The sequence below is a fragment of the Kogia breviceps genome, chromosome 3 (assembly GCF_026419965.1).
Source record: "Kogia breviceps isolate mKogBre1 chromosome 3, mKogBre1 haplotype 1, whole genome shotgun sequence".
Classification (NCBI taxonomy): domain Eukaryota; kingdom Metazoa; phylum Chordata; class Mammalia; order Artiodactyla; family Physeteridae; genus Kogia; species Kogia breviceps.
In genome coordinates this window covers 58,246,122-58,264,628 of record NC_081312.1, presented here as the reverse complement: position 1 = coordinate 58,264,628, position 18,507 = coordinate 58,246,122, and the positions used below count along the sequence as shown (strand labels likewise).

Sequence of the window (18,507 nt, the reverse complement as noted above, 5' to 3'; positions counted from 1 at the left end):
CCAAGGACAACTTCCCTGGGAGAACGCACGGTGCGCCTCAGGCTGGTGCAACGTCACACCAGCTTCTGCTGCCGCAGGCTTGCCCCGCATCCGTAGCCCTCCCGCCCCCTGGCCTGAGTGAGCCAGAGCCCCTGAATCAGCTGCTCCTTTAACCCTGTCCTGTCTGAGCGAAGAGCAGACGCCCTCAGGCGACCTACGTGCAGAGGCGGGGCCAAGTCCAAAGCTGAACCCCAGGAGCTGTGCTAACAAAGAGGAGAGGGCGAGATCTCTCCTAGCAGCCTCAGAAGCAGCGGATTAAAGCTCCACAATCAGCTTGAAGTGCCCTGCATCTGTGGAATACCTATATAGTCAGCAAATCATCCCAAGTTGAGGAGATGGACTTTGGGAGCAAGATATATTATTATTTCCCCCTTTTTCTCTTTTTGTGAGTGTGTATGCGTGTGCTGCTGTGTGAGATTTTGTCTGTAAAGCTTTGCTTTCACCATTTGTCCCAGGGTTCTGACCGACCCATTTTTTTGTTTGTTTTGTTTTGTTTTAATTTTTAAAATTTTTCTTCTTAATAATTCTTTTTTATTTTAATAACTTTATTTTATCTTTTTTCTCCCTCCCTTCCTTCCTTCCTTTCTTCCTCCCTTCCTTCCTTCCTTCCTTCCTTCCTTCCTTCCTTTCCTTTCCTTTCCTTTCCTTTCCTTTCCTTTCCTTTCCTTCCCTTTCCTTTCCTTTCCTTTCTATTCTTTCTCCCTTTTATTCTGAGCCATGTGAATTAAAGGCTCTTGGTGCTGCAGCCAGGCGTCAGGGCTGTGTCTCTGAGGTGGGAGAACAAACTTCAGGACATTGGTCCACAAGAGACCTCCCATCTCCACATAATATCAAATGGCGAAAATCTCCCAGAGATTTCCATCTCAACACGAAACCCAGCTTCACTCAACAACCAGCAAGCTACAGTGCTGGACAACCTATGCCCAACAAATAGCAAGACAGGACTACAAACCCATCCATTAGCAGAGAGGCTGCCTAAAATCATAAAAAGGCTACAGACACCCCAAAACACACCACCAGACGTGGACCTGCCCACCAGAAAGACAAGATCCAGCCTCATCCACCAGAACACAGGCACTAGTCCCCCCAACCAGGAAACCAACTCAACCCACTGAAACAACCTTAGCCACTGGGAACAGACACCAAAAACAACGAGAAGTACGAACCTACAGCCTGCAAAAAGGAGACCCCAAACACAGTAAGCAAAATGAAAAGACAGAAAAACACACAACTGATGAAGGAGCAAGGTAAAAACCCACCAGAACTAACAAATGAAGAGGAAATAGGCAGTCTACCTGAAAAAGAATTCAGAATAATGATAGTAAAGATGATCCAAAATCTTGGAAATAGAATAGACAAAATGCAAGAAACATTTAACAGGGATGTAGAGGAGGAAGCAAGCAATGATGAGCAACACAATAAATGAAATTAAAAATACTCTAGATGGGATCAATAGCAGAATAACTGAGGCAGAAGAACAGATTAGTGGAAATAACTACTGCAGAGCAAAATAAAGAAAAAAGAATGAAAAGAATTGAGGACAGTCTCAGAGACCTCTGGGACAACATTAAACGCACCAACATTCTATTATAGGGGTCTCAGAAGAAGAAGAGTAAAAGAAAGGGACTGAGAAAATGCTTGAAGAGATTATAGTTGAAAACTTCCGTAATATGGGAAAGGAAATAGTCAATCAAGTCCAGGAAGCACAGAGAATCGCATAGAGGATAAATCCAAGGAGAAGAATGCCAAGACACATATTAATCAAACTATCAAAAATTAAATACAAAGAAAACATATTAAAAGCAGCAAGGGAAAAACAACAAATAACACACAAGGGAATCCCCATAAGGTTAACATCTGATCTTTCAGCAGAAACTGCAAGCGAGTAGGGAGTGGCAGGACATATTTAAAGTGATGAAGGAGAAAAACCTACAACCAAGATTACTCTACCCATCAAGGATCTCATTCAGATTTGATGGAGAAATTAAAACCTTTACAGACAAGCAAAAGCTGAGAGAGTTCAGCACCACCAAACCAGCTTTACAACAAATGCTAAAGGAACTTCTCTAAGCAAGAAACACAAGAGAAGGAAAAGACCTACAATAACAAACCCAAAACAATTAAGTAAATGGTAATAGGAACATGCATATCAATAATTACCTTAAATGTAAATGGATTAAATGCTCCCACCAAAAGACACAGACTGGCTGAATGGATACAAAAACAAGACCCATATATATGCTGTCTACAAGAGAGCCAGTTCAGACCTAGGGACACATACAGACTGAAAGTGAGGGGATGGAAAAAGATATTCCTTGCCAGTGGAAATCAGAAGAAAGCTGGAGTAGCAATTCTCATATCAGACAAATCGACTTTAAAATAAAGAAAAGACAAAGAAGGACCCTACATAATGATCAAGGGATTGATCCATGAAGAAGATATAACAATTGTAAATATTTATGCACCCAACGTAGGAGCACCTCAATACATAAGGCAAATACTAACAGCCATAAAAGGAGAAATCGGCAGTAACACAATCATAGTAGGGGAATTTAACACACCACTTTCACCAATGGACAGATCATCCAAAATGAAAATAAATAAGGAAACACAAGTTTTAAATGATACATTAAACAAGATGGACTTAATTGATATTTATAGGACATTTTATCCACAACCAACAGAATACACATTATTCTCAAGTGCTCATGGAACATTCTCCATGATAGATCATATCTTGGGTCACAAATCTAGCCTTGGTAAATTTAAGAAAATTGAAATCGTATGAAGTATCTTTTCCGACCACAACACTATGAGACTAGATATTAATTACAGGAAAAGATCTGTAAAAAATACAGACACATGGAGGCTAAACAATACACTACTTAATAACGAAGTGATCACTGAAGAAATCAAAGAGGAAATGAAAAAATACTTAGAAATAAATGACCATGGAGATACGACGACCCAAAACCTATGGGATGCAGCAAAAACAGTTCTAAGAGCAAAGTTTATAGCAATACAATCCTACCTGAAGAAACAGGAAACATCTCAAATAAACAACCTAACTTTGCACCTAAAGCAATTAGAGAAAGAAGAACAAAAAACCCTAAATTTAGCAGAAGGAAAGAAATCATAAAGATCAGATAAGAAATAAATGAAAAAGAAATGAAGGAAATGATAGCAAAGATCAATAAAACAAAAAGCTGGTTCTTTGAGAAGATAAACAAAATTGATAAACCATTAGCCAGACTCCTCAAGAAAAAAGGAGAGAAGACACAAATCAATAGAATTAGAAATGAAAAAGGAGAAGTAACAACGGACACTGCAGAAATACAAAAGATTATTAGAGATTACTACAAGCAACTGTATGCCAATAAAATGGACAACGTGGAAGAAATGGACAAATTCTTAGAAATACACAACCTCCGAGACTGAACCAGGAAGAAATAGAAAATATGAACAGACCAATCACAAGCACTGAAATTGAAACTGTGATTAAAAATCTTCCAACAAAGAAAAGCCCAGGACCAGATGGCTTCACGGGTGAATTGTATGAAATGTTTAGAGAAGAGGTAACACCCATCCTTCTCAAACTATTCCAAAAGATAGCAGAGGGAGGAACACTCCCAAACTCATTCTATGAGGCCACCATCACCCTGATACCAAAACCAGACAAATATGTCACAAAGAACAAAACTACAGGCCAATATCACTGATGAACATAGATGCAAAAATCCTCAACAAAATACTAGCAAACAGAATCCAACAGCACATTAAAAGGATTATACACCATGATCAAGTGGGGTTTATTCCACGAATGCAAGGATTCTTCAGTATATGCAAATCAATCAACGTGATACACCATATCAACAAACTGAAGGAGAAAAACCATATGATCATCTCAATAGATGCAGAGAAAGCTTTTGACAAAATTCAACACCCATTTATGATAAATACCCTGCAGAAAGTAGGCATAGAGGGAACTTTCCTCAACATAATGAAGGCCATATATGACAAACCCACAGGCAGCATCATTCTCAATGGTGAAAAACTGAAATAATTTCCACTAAGATCAGGAACAAGACAAGGCTGCCAACTCTCACCACTCTTATTCAACATAGCTCTGGAAATTCTAGCCACAGCAATCAGAGAAGAAAAATAAATAAAAGGAATCCAAATCAGAAAAGAAAAGGTAAAGCTGTCACTCTTTGCAGATGACATGATACCATACGTAGATAATCCTAAGGATGCTACCAGAAAACTACTAGAGCTAATCAATGAATTTGTTAAAGGAGCAGGATACAAAATTAATGCACAGAAATCTCTGGCATTCTTATACACTAATGATGAAAAATCTGAAAGTGAAATTAAGAAAACACTCCCATTTAGCATTGCAACAAAAAGAATAAAATATCTAGGAATAAACCTACATAAGGAGACAAAAGACCTGTATGCAGAAAATTGTAAGACACTGATGAAAGAAATTAAAGATGATACAAATAGATGGAGAGATATACCATTTTCCTGGATTGGAAGAATCAACATTGTGAACATGACTCTACTACCCAAAGCAATCTACAGATTCAATGCAATCTCTGTCAAACTACCACTGGCATTTTTTACAAAACTAGAACAAAAAATTTCACAATTTGTATGGAAACACAAAAGACCCTGAATAGCCAAAGCTATCTTGAGAACGAAAAATGGAGCTGGAGGAATTAGGCTCCCTGACTTCAGACTCTACTACAAGGCCACAGTAATCAAGACAGTATGGTACTGGCACAAAAACAGAAATATAGATCAATGGAACAGGATAGAAAGCCCAGAGATAAACCCACACACATATGGTCACCTTCCTTTTGATAAAGGAGGGAAGAATATACAGTGGAGAAAAGAGCCTCTTCAATAAGTGGTGCTGGGAAAACTGGACAGGTACATGTAAAAGTATGAAATTAGAACACTCCCTAACACCATACACCAAAATAAACTCAAAATGGGTTAAAGACCTAAATGTAAGGCCAGACTATCAAAGTCTTAGAGGAAAACATAGGCAGAACACTCTATGACATAAATCACAGCAAGATCCTTTTTGACCCATCTCCTAGAGAAATGGAAATAAAAACAAAAATAAACAAATGGGACCTAATGAAACTTACAAGCTTTTGCACAGCAAAGGATACCATAAACAAGACGAAAAGACAACCCTCAGAATGGTAGAAAATAGTTGCAAATGAAGCAACTGACAAAGGATTCATCTCCAAAATTTATAAGCAACTCATGCAGCTCAATAACAAAAAAACAAACAACCCAATCCAAAAATGGGCAAAAGACCTAAATAGACATTTCTCCAAAGAAGATATACAGATTGCCAACAAACACCTGAAAGAATTCTCTACATCATTAATCATCAAAGAAATGCAAATCAAAACTACAATGGGACATCATCTCACACCGGTCAGAATGGCCATCATGAAAAAATCAGGAAACAATAAGTGCTGGTGAGGGTGTGGAGAAAAGGGAATACTCTTGCACTGCTGGTGGGAATGTAATTTGATACAGACACTATGGAGAACAGTATGGAGGTTCCTTAAAAAAGTACAAATAAAACTACCATATGACCCAGCAATCCCACTACTGGGCATATACCCTGATAAAACCATAATTCAAAAAGAGTCATGTACCAAAATGTTCATTGCAGTTCTATTTACAATAGCCAGGACATGGATGCAACCTAAGTGTGCATCAACAGATGAATGGATAAAGAAGATGTGGCACACATATACAATGGAATATTACTCAGCCATAAAATGAAATGAAACTGAGTTATTTGTAGTGATGAGGATGGACCTGGAGTCTGTCATACAGAGTGAAGTAAGTCAGGAGAGAAATACTGTATGCTAACACATATATATGGAATCTAAGAAAAAAATGTCATGAAGAGACTAGGGGTAGGACGGGAATAAAACACAGACCTACTAGAGTATGGACTTGAGGATATGGGGAGGGGAAGGGTAAGCTGTGACGAAGTGAGAGAGTGGCATGGATATATATACACTACCAAACGTAGGGTGGATAGCTAGTGGGAAGTAGCTGCATAGCACAGGGAGATTAGCTCGGTGGTTTGTGACCACCTAGAGGGGTGGGATAGGGAGAGTGGGAGGAATGGAGACGCAAAAGGGAAACGATATGGGAACATATGAATATGTATAACTGATTCACTTTGTTGTAAAGCAGAAACTAGCACACCATTGTAAGCAATTATACTCCAATAAAGATGTTAATAAATATATATATATACTTGTAGATATATGTAACTGTATACGTAACTAACAAATGATTAGTATCACTGATATGTGAAAAATATCCCATACACAGAGTAAAATCTTTAGAATTACCCTGTAAAATGGCCAAAGGCATAAATATATATTTTCCAGAAGAGGAAATAAGAATGGTTAATAAATCTATAAAAATACATGCAATATTACTGGTAATCAGGGAAATATAAATTAAAAACAAAATGAGATACCATTTCAAATCTACCACCAAGGTTGGCAGACCCTAAAACATACAGAATCAGGTTATTAACAGTATATAGAACAATGCTTATAATTTTGCCTGTTGGTGAGAGGTAAATTGGTACAATCTCTTTGTGAAACAACTCGTTATTACCTTGTAAATTTGAGTATGTGCATACCTTATAATGTGATAATTTCAACTATAGGGATATAATCCAAAGAAGCTCTTTTGAATGTGGATGAGGAGATAAGAGCATTCTTGGCTACATTTCTTATAATAGAAAAAAGTCAGAATAATCCAAATGTCCAGCGACAGAATAATGAATATGTAAATTGCAGTGTATTTATACAGGGGAATACGATGCAGCAGTGAAAATGTACTATAACTAAATGCATAAATGTGCAAAATTAATACTATAATAGAAATGGAAAATGTAAAATTCTAGAACATGGTTACTTTATGTGAGTGAGATATGGAATGGGGAGGAACAGGGGCTTGAGAGTCATATTATTATTTTTTTCTTTAGATAGTATGTAAATGAGTGCCTGTTTCTCTGTCTTTTCGGTGTCCCACATATATTTGGTCATGCCTCTCCTTGAGGATTTGCATTCAATCAAGAGTTTTACCAGTGCAGCATTAATATATTATTAATTTGTTTACCCTCAAAACCTACAACATAATACTTGAGACATAATTATCATACAAGAATAGTTGCTTGTCTTTACTATTTATAACCATGTCTTTATTATATCTAAACTATTCCTAGGTAACAGTTTCAGATTAAATTTCTCCCTTTGCCATAATGAACTAATGTTTTACTCTAATAGAAATTTAATTTTGATTGGATAGACTTTTGTTATTTTCCAAGATGCAGGGGCAGTGGTATTTTAGATGGTTTGGTCAAATATGCTAAACATCATCATGTGTTTTCAGAACTTTTCACAGTACTTTCCTCATACATTCCTCAGACAGATTTCCAGAATTCTCAAACTCATGAGTTACATACCTAAAAATTGAAGGAAATTGTACATTAAATAATATAATGATATAAAGAGAATGAAAAATAAACAAGAGAGAAAACATCCCCCAAATCTAGTGCTGCTGCATATAAATGGCTCCTCATTACCATTCTGAAATGGTTTGCTTAAAAATCAGAGGGTTTCTTCTAAGACCAGAGCTTTGACATTTAAAATTTTTTCCTCTTTTGTCCTTCCTCTGTATTGAGTCATCAGAACATTCTATCCTCCAATCCATTATTACAGAATGTTTAATTGACTTTATCTTGGGTCTTAAATTAGGTTTATAACTTAGGAATCAGAATTGCTTTTTATGGCTCCATACCAAAGGTCAGAATTCCAGCTCTGCCTCTCTGGTCTTTATTAATCTCCTCCTTTAACAAAAGCACCTCACATCAAATCTCACATTTGGTCTTAATTTGCAGGTGGAGACTATTCTTTCAGAAACAGATGAGTTTATAATTCTCCTTGGTTCCTGGTCAGTTTTCTCTCTAACTTCTCTCCTTCAAGTCATAGTCCTCAATGAAGTCTTTGTTCTGATGAAATTACTTTTTCGAGTTCTATTTTCTCCCTCCTTCTTTTGACATTTATTTTTTGCCAAACCAATTTATTTCTTAAATCCTATTCTTTTTTGTTTATACGTATTTCTCTGGGAAAAATCACAATCTCATGATATCAGTGATCATTTTCTGACTCTTTTCCATGATACTCTTTCTTAAGCTTATAGATTAGTGTTTTAAGGTGTCTATAAAGAAGAATGAAAATGGTAATGATATTAGCTAGTCATTCTGGATATTACAGTTGTGCTTCTTTCTTCTCATCTCACTTTCCATTATGCCCCACCTGGTCATACTAAGCTAAACATTTGATCTTTCTGCCTTGCAGTGATAAATTCAGGAATGGCTCAGACTAGGCTTAGATGGGTCAATGCACGTAGAGGACAGATTTGCTGGGCACATGTGGGACAGAATATTCTTGTGTTTGAGAACTATGAAAGTGGTATTTTCTATCTCTTACTAGATGTGAACCCCAAAATGTGTAGCTTCAAATTCACTGGTGTCTATATGGTGAGGAGGGACCAGCCTTAGAGTAAAACTAACACTGTGCACTAAGGAGAGTTAGAAAACTTGGGTCCAGGATGACCTTTCTGAGTCTTTGAACCCTGCTGATGCCCATCCCCACCACAGCTTCTCTTATGTCAGCTGACAATTTTTCTTATTTTAAGTCAGTTTAATTTGTATTTTTCATTACTTTCAATCATATCCATCCTAAGGGTTACACTAGTCTTCATTAAATATCTACTCTGTGTCAAATCCTGAAGTTGACATTTTAAATATTTTATAACTCTAATAGGCATTGCTTAATAGAAGTTTCTCTCACCCTCAGCAACATTGATTTGGAGGCCACATAATTCTTTGTTGTGGGATTTTGTCCTGTGCACTGTAGGATGGTTAGCAACATCCCTGGCCTTTACCTGCTAGATGCCAGTAACACCTACCAGTTGTCACAGCTAAGCATATCTCCTGATACTGCCAAATATATCCTGTCAGACAAAGTCATATTTGGTTGAGAAAACTATATTAAAGGAAAGCATATTGATCTTATTTACACATGAAGGAATGGGAGATAAAAATGTTTAAGTAAACGGATCAAAGACTGCAAAACTAGAACATGTAAGCACCAAGATTTTGCAACTCCCAAACTTTAGTTCTTTAGCTTCATTAGTCACTGCTAAAAAGAAGTACACTTACTACATGTATACTAGTTGGAAGGTGATTTGTTCAAATATAAGGTTGTTGTTGTTATTATTATTATTGTTAGTATTTTGGTGTATGGTACCAGTATGTTGAAAGCACAATGCTCAGCATGGTGCACTCCTACAGGAGCTACTCTTTTCTCCTAATGCCCCAAAGTGGGCTGTGTTTTCTTTCCATTTGGATGAATCTCACGCAAGTTCCACGACTTCTTCAGTCACTGTTAGATAATATAAATGCTTTTCAGGCTCTTTTACTTAAAATAACTATCTAATTTCAGAAATTAAATGGCCAGTCTAATATATTTTTCCAATTCTTCATTTTCATTTAAATTTAATTTTCTCCTCTCTTACAAATCAGTCTGATTTCAGGCTAGAAACTAGGAGGCAGAGTGGGGCTTGTATTCAGCTTCTTGTCTTTTCCCACATCCTTTCTTCTCCTCCCCTGCTCACTGTTTCCTGGTTTCTAATCTGAGACTAGAGTTCAGAAAGGGAAGAGACTTTAAGATAAGGAAGAACTTTACTTTCTTGGTAGCGATGTTCTCTGGTATGGGTACTTTCTGGGACTGAGGATATTCTAAGCTGACTTTTGTTGTGAGATACTCAGAAGCTAATCAAGGATATTGCTTTCTCTCAATATTACAGAGGTGATGCATTTCCTCTGGGTTGCCATGCATTATTCTTGTTTTACTCCCCAGATATTTATCTGTTACCTATATTTGAGTAAACTAAAATAAATAAGGTCTTGTTCACTACCAAGTATTTCATATCTGATCAGCTAGAAATAGGTCTGTTTGACTCATAATTGACAGAAGTATAACCCTCTCTACTTTCTATGTACCTAGCCAGAATGCTAGCCTTATAGCCTCTTACCTTTGGAATTTTCCAAGCTGCAGTCCAGTATCAGTCTCGGCCTCCCCTATAACTTTAAGAGGCATGGGGCGATCTCTAGGAGCAGTAATGAATGATGATCCCTCCCTCATCGTAAGAGACAGGGAATCACCTCCCTCCTCTCTTATATGAGATGTAAAGAGGGGAAATGCCACAACATTCCTACAAATTCCTCCCAAAAATCTCTCTGTTCATTTCTTCAGTTTCAAACCTCTTACTTAGCCTGGAAAAGGATGATAGGCCAAAAGTTACTACATACATTTTAGATCACTAATATCACAAGTACTCCATTCATGATCTAGCTGCTCACTGTGGAATATGGGTATACTTGTCACTGTCGTGTTAGTCTCAGTTTTTGTGACCTCTCTCAAAAATGAAACAGAAAGTGTCCACTTTAAGCATCTTATTAGGCATAGATAAAACATAAACTCATTGCAATGCATATAGCAAAAGATCATTGGATTCATTTCAGAAGAACTGACTATGGTCTTGGATCTGTTTCATTAACTCAGTGACCTTGGAGGACTTACTTGGCCTTTTTTAAGCCTCAGCTTCCTCATCTGTCAGAAGGATATCTACTTTATTAGACTTAAATGCCTGAAATAGTTGCTTCACAATAAGGTGGCTATGGGATGTAATTCTAGAATATGTACTTCTCTGCCTTGCAATTTTGAAGTATCACTAGCATAAGTGACCATTGAGCTTATTGAAATTAGCCAACCATATTATCAAATGTCAGGTTCATAAACCTGTTCTTTGATTTGTTTGACATGGATTAGAAAGGGCAGAGAAATATGTCTTTTGCTAACAACAGGCAAAAGTGTTAATTATTATTAACTATTTTAAGCCTGTATTTTATAGGTACTTAACTATAGTGTACATTTTAAAGATCATAACATAAAATGCTCAATTTCCAGAATTCAAATATTTGTATACTTATTTATCAAACCACATTTGTATGGGAAGGGTGCCTTTAGGTAGACATTATGGTTGGTTTCCTCAAATCCACTTCACCTCTGGCTGATTGTATAGCCATTTCAGTGATTGGCCAAAGCTCTACAGCTTAACCTTAGTTAATCTAAGGCAGAAGTAGTAACTCCACATGTCTTGTTAGCAAGTGGTTCAGAAACCCACCTTTAAGCACATCAGTGATTGACATTCCACTACTGCTTTATGAGTGGACATGTGACCTACATCGGGCCATTAAAACTGGCGGAAGGTCCTTTTCATGATTAGGAAGGGGCTTGTGCCACTTCCCATGCATCAGACAGGATTGAGAAAGCAAGTGCTTCCAGAAGCCATTGTACAACCACAGAGGAAGCAGCCTTAGGATGAAGCCTAACACTGCACTACAGAGTACAGAGTGTCAGACTAGAAAGAGCCAGGGTTTTCAAATACTTTTCAGAATTGCCTTTCCTCTGGAATTCCAGAATTATGAACCAGCAGAATAGTTTGCTTTTATTCATCATATGAAAAGCAAAAAGAACACCATCTGTAAAAATGTGTTCTTTTCATTGTTCTACTCTTACCCTGTCTTTGGGCACTCAAGTCATTTCGAACGGCTTATGTACTTATTGAAATATATCATCTTATTTGTTCTATTTCAGCCTTTCCATTTCTGCAAAGGTAGAAGACTTTGAATGAACACTTTATTATTTTTAAGCTGTTAGCTTTTTAAATACAGGCATATCTTGGAGACTTTTTGGGTTCAGTTCCAGACCACCACAATAAAGCAAATATCACAGTAAAAGTCACACAAATGTTTTGGTTTTCCAGTGCATATAAAAGTTATGCTTACACTATACTGTAGTCTGTTAAGTGTGCAATAGCATTATCTCTAAAAAAACAATGTACATACTTTAAAGATACTTTATTGCTAAAAAATTGCTCTAGTTTTCAGGGAGTAGCAATCTTTTTGCTGATGGAGGTTCTTGCCTCAATGTTGATGTTGGATATTGATGTTGCTGACTGATCAGGGAGGTAGTTGCTGAAGACTGGGGCAGCTGTGGCAATTTCTTAAAATAAGACAGCAATGTGGTTTGCCACATGGATTGACAAACGATTTCTCTGTAGCATGTAATGCTGTTTGATAGCATTTTACCTACCACAGGAGAACTTTTTTCAAAATTGGAGTCAGTCCTCTCAAACACTAGCGCTGCTCTATCAACTAAGTTTATGTAATATTCTAAATGTTTTATTATTTCAACAGGCTTCACGGCATCTTCGCCAGGAGTAGTTTCCATCTCAATAAACCACTTTCTTTGCTTATCCATCAGAAGCAACTCCTCATCCATTAAAATTTTACCATGAGATTGCAACAATTCAGTCACATCTTCAGGCTCCACTTCTAATTCTTATCTTTTTGCTCTTTCCACCACATCTGCAGTTACTTCCTCCACTGAAGTCTTGAACCCCTCAAACTCATCCATGAGGATTGGAATCACTCTCTTCTAGACTCCTGTGAGTGTTGATATTTGACCTCTTCCATTGAATCGTAAATGTCCTTAATGGCATCTAGAATGGTAAATCCTTTCCAGAAGATTTTAACTTATTTTGCCGAGATTCATCAGAGGAACCACTGTCGATGGCAGCCATAGCCTTACAAAATGTATTTCCTAAATAATAAGACTTTAAGGTTGAAATTATTCTTGATCCATGGCTGCAGAACAGATGTTGTGTTAGTGGGCATGGAAACAACACTAATCTCCTTGTATATCTCCATCAGAGCTCTTGGGAGACCAGGTACATTGTCAATGAGCAGTAATATTTTTAAAAAATCTTTTTTTCTGAGTAATAGGTCGCAACAGTGGGATTAAAATATTCAGTAAACCATGTTGTAAACAGATGTGCTGTCTTCCAGGCTTTGTTGTTCCATTTACAGAGCACAGGCAGAGTAGATTTAGCATAATTCTTAAAGGCCATAGGAGTTTGGGAATGGTAAATGAGCATTGGCTTCAACATCAAGTCCCCAGCTGCATTAGCCCCTAACAAGAGAGTCAGCCTGTCCTTGAAGCTTTGAGGCCAGGTGTTGATTTCTTCTCTCTAGCTGTGAGAGTCCTAAATGACATTTTCTTACAATACAGTGCTCTCTTGTCTAAGTTAAAAATCTGTTGTTTAGTGTAGTCACCTTCGTTAGTGATCTTAGCTAGATCTTCTGGATAACTTGCTACAGATTCTACATCAGCACTTGCTGCTTCACTTTACACTTTGATATTTTGGAGACTCTTCTTTCCTTAAACCTCATGAACCAACTCTGTTATCTTTAAGCTTTTCTTCTGCAGCTTCCTCACCTCTCTCAGCCTTTATAAAATTGAAGAGAGGGCCTTGTTCTGGATTAGTCATTGATTTAAGGGAATATTGTGGCTGGCGTGATCTTCTATTCAGACCACTAAACCTTTCTCTGTATCAGCAATAAGGCTGTTTCACCTTCTTATCATCTGTGGGTTCATTGGATTAGTACTTTTAATTTCCTTCAAGAACTTTTCCATTGCATTCACAACTTGGCTAGCTGTTGGGTGCAAGAGTCCCAGCTTTCAGCCTATCTTGGCTGTCCACAAGCCTTCCTCACTAAGCTTAATCATTTCTATCTTTTGACTTAAAGTGAGAGATGTGATACTTTTTCTTTCACTTGAACACTTCGTGTTTTTGAAGACATTGTAGTGTTATTAATTGGCCTAATTTAAGTGTTGTTGTGTCTCAGGGAATAGGGAGGCCCGAGGAGAGGGAGAGAGACAGGGAAATGGCAGTTCAGTGGAGCAGTCAGAACACGCACACATTTATCAATTAAGTTCGCTATCTTTTATGGGTGCAGTTTGTGGCAACCTAAACAATTGCAATAGTAACATCAAAGATCACAGATCACTATAACTAACATAATAATTATGAAAAAACTTGAAATATTGCAAGAATCACCAAAATGTGATACAAAGACATGAAGTAAGCAAGTGATGTTGGAAAATGGTGCCAATAGACCCGCTCGATGCAGGGTTACCACAAACCTTCAATCTGTTAAAAAAAATGCACTATCTGCGAAGTACAATAAAGTGAAGTGCAGTAAGTGAAGTGCAATAGAATGAGATATTCCTGTATATAATTCTTAAAGATACAAAAATACCCCAAGACTGTAGCATCCTTTTATAGTCATAGTGTGTGGTGTTTTTATATCTCTTATACATATGCATATTTTAAGAAATTTCCGTTGAAATTATCCTATTATTATGAGCTATTATTTCAAGTCACCCACATACAACCTTTATTCCTCACTACAGTTCTAATCATGGCACCACTTAATTCAGTAATCTTATAACCTTCAGTTTACCTGTAATTCAACTTAACATATTCTCTCATAGTCTCTCTAATCATACCTTTTTGTTTCTTGTTTAAATCATTTTATTCTTTTTATCCTTTAAGATTTTATTATGTATTATATATATATAAAATATTGGAAGAGAATATATAGAATACATTTAAATGTATGTCAGTATATATCTCAATATATATGTTTAATATTGAAAGAGAAGGCAAAAGATAAACCAAACAAAGCAAATCCCTCCCCAAAACCCCCAAAATAGAAAAAAACCTTTGCTAAAAGTTTTTAGTAAAATTCTGCTTGAGGAAATTATGCTAAGTGAAATAAGCCAGTCATAGAAGAACAAATACTGTATGATTTCTCTTGTATGAGGTATGTAAAATAGTCAAACTCATTGAAGCATAGAATAGAATGGTGGTTGTGAGGGGCTGGGGAGAATGGGAAATGAGGTATAAAATATTAGTTAGGCAAGATGCTTAAGTTTAGAGATCTGTTCTACAACATTGTGCTATCTATGCTGCTGCTGTATTATACATCTAAATTTCTATTCAGAGGGCAGATCTCATGTTAAGTGTTCTTACCACAATATAATAAGAAAATCTAATGACAACTTCTGTTAAAATAAAATATTTTTTTTTTAAAGTATCTTATTCAGATGATTTCAAAACATAGAAAGCCATGGGCAATTTGTCACATATAGTAAGACTGAAGTAGCCTTTTAAGTTTGGAACATTTTTCTTTTGAGGCCACCAAATTACAAACTAAAAACCTTTGAAACAGATTAAGACATTTATATTTCACTATCAATTAGCTGAAACCTTTAGCTAAGATTTGTTCTAATATGCTACACAGAAGGCTGAAATAATTTCCATTTGGGCTTTAAAAGTAACATTCATGGGACTTCCCTGGTGGTGCAGTGGTTAAGAATCCACCTGCCACTGCAGGGGACACAGGTTTGAGCCCTGGTCCAGGAAGTTCCCACATTGCCGCGGAGCAACTAAGCCCGTGTATCACAACTACTGAGCCTGCGCTCTACAGCCTGCGAACCACAACTATGAGCCCATGTGCCACAACTACAACTGAAGCCCGTGCGCCTAGAGCCCGTGCTCCACAAGAGAAGCTACGGCAATGAGAAGCCCGTGCACTGCAACGAAGAGTAGCCCCTGCTCGCCACAATTAGAGAAAGCTCGTGCACAGCAACAAAGACCCAACGCAGCCAAACATAAATAAATAAAGTTATTTTTAAAAATTCATAAGCTCACATGAATTGACTTATAGTAATTAAAAGCACATGGACATATTAAATTACAATATGTTTTAAGTGGCAATATGGCCGATTTTTTCTTTTATCTTTCTGTAATATAATTACACATAATTGCTTCTTATAGAACATTATAAATTTGTTCTTTCTATTGCTGAGAGTGGACATAATCCAAGTAAACATAGTTGAGACACTTAAAATCGTAAGCATATTTTCAGGAATATATTATCATTAATATATAACATGCAATAAATGAAACTCAGGAATTTATTACTGTGATAATTATTTTCATCTGTTCACATAATCTTGCTATCCACCATATGATCGTCATATCAGTTCTTAATTCACTGTTTCTCCATAGCCATAATAAAAGCTTAATTCATTCTTCCTACCCTTTGAACTTTTTATTTCACATCTTAGTTACTACCTTTCAAAGGCACTGTAGATTTTCTAGCACCAAATTTCCCTATTTTTTCCTGCATCTTGTCAGATTATTCTTTTTTCAACAGTCCTGAATTGTTACTTTTATTGACCTTATTGATGTGGAACACCCCTGAGATATATTGCCTTGGGGCTTTGTCCTTTCCCTTTCTCACTTCATAGCAGATAGTAGTTTAGTATTAGTAATGAAGTCAGCAGTAGTTATGATGTTTTAATGAGCACATACATGTCAGGTACAGAGCCTTGCAGTCATTCTTTCACCTAAGTTTTATGACCACATTAACAAGATGCCTTGAATTAGTATTGACATTTTAGGGATGAAAATTGGAGGTTTAAAGATTATTCCCTAGTAATACTGCTGTTAAAGGGTACGGCCAGCATAAGAAGCCAGGGTTATCTGAGTTTGGAACCCAGTGTTTAAACGCCTGTTTTCTGAACTCCCATTTGCTTGCATGGCTTCATCTGTTGTTTGGAAACAGTTGACATTTGACTGCATCTTGATTCACAAGCTTCATTCTTACATATAATGTGGTAATTAGGTCTGGCAGAGCAAGATATCTTCCTGTCTCTTTTAACCCGTACCAGATATTTTTCTCTGTCTGACACATGGAGACTAGTCAGTTATCTCAAAACTAAAACCCAGAAGTCATCCTTAAATTCTCCACTTACCGTGCCATGCTTTGGGGAGCAGAACATCTTTAAAATTTATACCTTTCTTACCCTTAACCCATCTATTTGTCAGGAGCTGGTAAATATTTGCCATGGTTACTGTAAATTGCCACATTTATGTAATTATTTCGGAGAGTTTTGCCAAATACTATTTCTTGGTCTCCACTGAACCAGATTGCTTTACTTTTTGAAGTCATTTAAGCTATGCCAGGAAATGTAAATCTACTGAAGACACAGTCTTTTCTTCTCTGGAATAATCAGTTTACTCTTAACTACCCAATTTTATATATTCTTATTTTCTCTTATGTTAGGCTGAAAAAAACATGTTAGTAAAACTTACTGTTCAATATGTTAACCTTTTATTTTCTAAACAGAAAATTATGATGTATTTGGTTGAAATTTCTCCTAAGTTATTTATTTGATAGTGCTTTTACCTAGTTATTAAAAAAAATGCTTACTCTTAGAAACCCAAGTCTGTGGTATCAAGTATGACTGATAATCATAATACATTAATTAGAGAAAAGGGCACCACATTACTTAAATAGCTTGACTTGCTATTGGCTATAAGAGTGTCCCTTTTGGAAACTCAAAAGTAAGCCTTTGCTTCTCTCAGTCATTGTTTTCAATAGCTGTTCCCCCAGTTATGTCATTTTATAAGTATGATTATTCAGAGGAATCCCCTGGAACTTTCACCATTGCATATCTTTCCTATATAATGCCTTCATTTTTCTGCCACGATTTCTGTCAATAAAAACTTCCCTTTTCTAAGCCATAGTTTGGTAGAACTCAATCTTTGTTAAATAACAAATATACAATGTGAAACGTAACTCTTGCTATTGTGCGTTAGGACAAGTAACACACATGCATCCTTTCAGGAACATTCTAGTAATAATAACTAGAAGAATGTCTATAATGCATGAATTTCCATAAGGGTGTTATGATGTTGAAACTAAAGCCTGAAGTGCTCCTGTAATTATATATGAGCAGTAGTGTACTCTACTTGGTCATACCCTCTTCACAACCAAAAGAAGTTCCATTCCTTTTTCCTACACTTTTGACTTTTAATAGCCATCACAGGAATCAGTCACTTATCTTTCATAGGCCCTTTAGATTTTGGCACACCATCTTCTCCTTTGTCAAATTATTCTGTTTTTTACCTTCTCTTCTTACATAAGGCTCAAATGTATAAAGCATATTGTACTTTATAGTTTAACTGTTTAATTATGCATATATTGGGATTGTGCCCAGATGATCTCAAATGCAGTTATTCTCTCTCACTCCAGAAAGGCCAGTTGCAGTTGGGATTGAATTTGAGATTCCTGGATAGTATGGAGATATTTACTGTCTTGTGATTTAAGGAACAGATACTGAAAAGGGAAAGGTGGCCAAAAGACAAAGATTAAAGAGAAAAATTCACCCCCTTTACATCTTTACCCAGGGAGTGATTATTACATGATTTTTCTGAAGTACCAAAACAAGCTTTATCTTTCAACATCTCTGTGTTAAGAGACCCTCAGACCTTTTTTGCCAGAGTGTTTTGGAAAAAGTTCCTTGTAGAATTTAGGGTTTATTGAGAGGATGACAAGGCTATTGGAAGAAAACCATCTAA

At 36.6% G+C, this 18,507-nt stretch overlaps 1 protein-coding gene across 13 annotated transcripts in view; it reads left to right on the top strand.

Annotated features, from left to right (window-relative positions):
* LRFN5 (leucine rich repeat and fibronectin type III domain containing 5) overlaps positions 1-18,507 on the top strand; it is a 264,529-nt gene that overhangs the window by 95,405 nt on the left and 150,617 nt on the right. For 8 of the 13 annotated variants that reach the window (XM_067028522.1, XM_067028517.1, XM_067028521.1 and 5 more), the window contains one exon: positions 12,605-12,678. The exons of the other annotated variants lie outside the window; for them this stretch is intronic. The gene's annotated coding sequence lies outside the window, so the exon portion shown is untranslated. The remainder of the gene's footprint in view (positions 1-12,604; positions 12,679-18,507) is intronic. 13 annotated transcript variants of the gene reach the window in all.